The sequence below is a fragment of the Gossypium arboreum genome, chromosome 13 (genome assembly GCF_025698485.1).
Source record: "Gossypium arboreum isolate Shixiya-1 chromosome 13, ASM2569848v2, whole genome shotgun sequence".
NCBI classification, from domain to species: Eukaryota; Viridiplantae; Streptophyta; class Magnoliopsida; order Malvales; family Malvaceae; genus Gossypium; species Gossypium arboreum.
Window position 1 is genome coordinate 75,007,243 of NC_069082.1, and position 4,017 is coordinate 75,011,259.

A 4,017-nucleotide genomic window follows, 5' to 3' on the forward strand; every position below is an offset into this window, starting at 1 on the left:
GGAACTCCTTACGCTTCTGATCGATGAACCGTTGACTAATATATTTCTTCCGAAATTCCGTTAGAAAGAAATCCCAAGTAACTTGTTCCTTTGGGACTATGGAAATCAAGGTCCTCCACCAATAGTAGGTGAGTCTCACAACAAAGATATAGCACACTTAAGACATTCATCGGTGTGCATGACAATTCATCAAACACTCTAATGGTGTTATCAAGCGAACTTCGCCCTTTCGGCATCGTCGGTAACTATGGCCTTAAACTCCTCGGCCCCACGCTTCCTAATCAAGTCCACGGTGGTTTACTCAGCCTCACGGGATCGATGGCGATGGCATTACGGGCTCTTGGGGTGGATTATTTAAATTCGGAATGGTTGGACAGCGGATTGGTTCGGGCATATTATGCGACCCACTCATTCATCATGGTGAAGAAGGCTTGTTTCGCCTTCATTTTGATTATTCGCGGATGATCGAGGCTCAACGGGCGGTGTCCCTTGCGCAGAGCAGCCGCTACACTTTCAACATCATCCGCCAAGGGTCTCTCTACCGGGTTCCATTGCTAATCAAAACAAAAATTTCAACCGTCAAGTCATCACATTATTAAGCACTAACAATTTGGCATGTATAGCTAGACTCACACGCTATGGCAGTCCTAGAACCGACTAAACCATAGCTCGATACCAATAAAATTGTAACACCCCTAACTTGTGACCGTCGCGATTGTCGGACATGAGGGTTAACGGCCAAATCCTCTCAAGGTACCAACCAATTTGACATTTCCAGTCAGGCTGGAAAACTGCGTCACCGTCGCCTTAAAATCATATCTCGAGTTTCAAAACTCGAAACTGGTTTCAAAAATTTACCCTGAATTTAGACTCACATACCCATCCATGGATTTATTTCTAGAATTTTTGGTCGGGCCAATTGGTACAGTTTATTAGTTAAAGTCACCCATGTTACAGGGATCGACTGCTCTGACCTTTGCGTGTTACAACTTGAATATCTCTCTGTACAGGACTTTAATACTGGTGCCGTTTGTTTCTAATGAAACTAGACTCAAAATGGAATCTTTACATATAAGGAATGACTCCTAATTCTTTCTGGATAATTTATGGTAAATTTTCAAAGTCACGACAGGGGACCCAGAAACCGTTCTGGCCCTGTCTCACGAGAACTTTAATATTTCTCAGTATACTGCTCATATGGTCGTTTCGTTTCGTCCATATAAAAATATATTCATCAAGGTTCAATTTCATAATTTACTCACTATTTAATTCTACTTCTACTATTTTTAGTGATTTTTCAATCTCATCTCACTGCTGCTGTCCGCAACAGTTACTGCAGTAGACTATGCCAATTTCATGAATCTTTCCTTGGCCTTAATCATCCATCATACATGACACAAATTATGGCCACCTTATCGAAATTAAAGTTTCTAAGACTCGTGGCTATAAGTTCTAGCATCCCACTCGACGACCACATAGGCCATTTTCACATGGCTTAAAGTTTACAACCCTCAATTCGACAAAATATAATAGCCTATACATGCCAAATGTTCTTCAACAACGAAAACAATACCACAAGATTTCAGCCGGTGTGATGACTTCAACGACGGTCCCGATCACGCAAAACAATAAGAGTCCGGAGACCTAAAATGGGTGACAAGAAAAACACCGAGTGAGTTTACAACTCAGAAGTCATAAGCATTCATCAATCCAATCGATAAAGTTACTACAACATGTACAACAAACGAGGCTAGGTACTCATCCATATCGAATCTATATCAGTAATACCTCGGACCTTTCGGTCCAATCTCGCACCAAGTCATACGTCCACATTTCATATTCTACACAACAAGATAATCGAAGCATTTTTACACGTTAACTCATTTTCCAGCACAACCATACAATTTCAATCATCACATAGATTTAAGGCTTGCCAAATTCAATCCACAAGCATGAACGAATTCTCTATTCGTCATGAGCTCGAGGTACTTACCCGATCCGCTGTCCATACTCAATTCAATGGAGACACACCTCCATATATATAGCGTCACGCACACACACAGTGCTTACTACTCGATTTCGCACACTTAGTGCCACGCAATTTAAGCCCGCACACATAGTGCCATACCCTTGAGCTCGCACACCCAAAGTCAGTATTTTTCCAGCATGCACATTTAGTGCCATATATTTCCAGCACGCACACTTAGTGCCATATATTTCCAGCACGCACACTTAGTGCCAATCTCGTCACCATACACACGTATTGCCAAGCACACATAGTGCCGAAAGCAAACTTTCTACACATTCCACTATTTCTTTTACATTCAACAATTATCCTCATTCCATACACATACAATTTCATTTATACATATATATAGCATTCCATTAAACACAATTGCATAGATTTTCCAATCATTTAAGCAATATCAAACATATGTGCTTAATGACTTACCTTGTTTGGGGTAGAATGGTTCCAAATCGCTACTGTTTACTTTCTCCTTTCCTTTGTCCAATCTAGTTTCCTTTGCTCTTGAGCTAAATCAAACAATTTATCTCTCCATCAAACACAAACATACGGCATTCACATGCATTATTATGGTTATTGCCGAATACTTAACACAACTAAGTTGAAAATTTACTCAATCTCATCTTAATTTATTGCTACTTATTTATCAAAGTTTCCAATACAAGGTATTTAACACCTATGCCCATTTATACCCCATATGGCGAATGCTTCATTCCTTACCCAATTAACCATCCAACAATTTTTCAGCCTCATTACCACCCTTTTCATGTCTAATTGTTTAAATACTCTCAAGCTCATTCACAAGTACTATTATACATCTCATTAAGAATTAATCATTTTGCAACATAAATTCTATAGCATGGCCGAATACTCATGCACACACACACATAACAACAAGAACTCAATGGCACAAAATTTCCTTTTGTTAAACATTCGAACTCACTCATCTCCATGCTTTCATCACAACAACATCAAAACACTCACCAAGGAAAACAACATGCATGGCCGAATGTTCTAGTCACCTCAAAATCACAATTTCTAACATGGGTCACCTTATTTATGGCTTAGAAACCACATGGTTGCTCTCTTTTCTCCCTTAGAATCGGCCAAGAAGAATCAAGAACAAGGGCTTGTTTCTTTCACCCATTTCTAATTATTCCTTACATCATAAAGGCAACAACCATCTCCTTAAACATCCTCCATGGCCGAACACTTGTATTACTACCACCTTCAAATTTTTTTTTGACATGAGCAAGTAAAGGACTTAGTAACTAGCTTCATACATGCAAAGATTTCAAAGACTAACATGGATTCCATACCTTAGTTCAAGCTCAAGTGACCGAATGCTAAGTCTTCCTTTTCTTCTTGAAGGATCGGCTAAGCTAGGAGGAAGATGAGCCAATATTTTTATTTTTTTTTCCTTTCTTCTATTCGCCAAGGCACCCAAGGATGAGCAACAAATTTTTCTTCCCTTTTCTTCTTTGTTTCTCACGGCAAAAGAGCATCCACACCCATTTTTTTTGTTTCATCATTATCTTTTCTTTTTTTATTATTTTATTCTCCTTACATCATGCACGAGGCCAACATGTCTAGGACATGTTTTCCTTGCCCATCACCTAGTCATGGCGGCCACTCACCTTAGGAAAAGGGGTTATTTGACATGCAAGGACAACCCTTTTCCCACATGTATTAATAGGCCACCTTACATTTGCCTAGCACATTTCTAAATTTTCTCACATAAGTCCTAATCACTAAAATTCACCTATAATTAGGCAAAAAATTCAATAAAGAAATTGTCACACATGCATATTCATATATTCAGACAGTAACTATCATACTCAAATAATTTAGTGACTCGGTTTAGCGGTCCCGAAACAGGTTTCCGACTAGGGTCACTTTAGGGCTGTCACATACTATGTGAAATGTTCTCTGTTTTACAGTGTTATAAAGCTAGCTCGGATTCGGGATTCGTCAGCGACTCAATCACACTA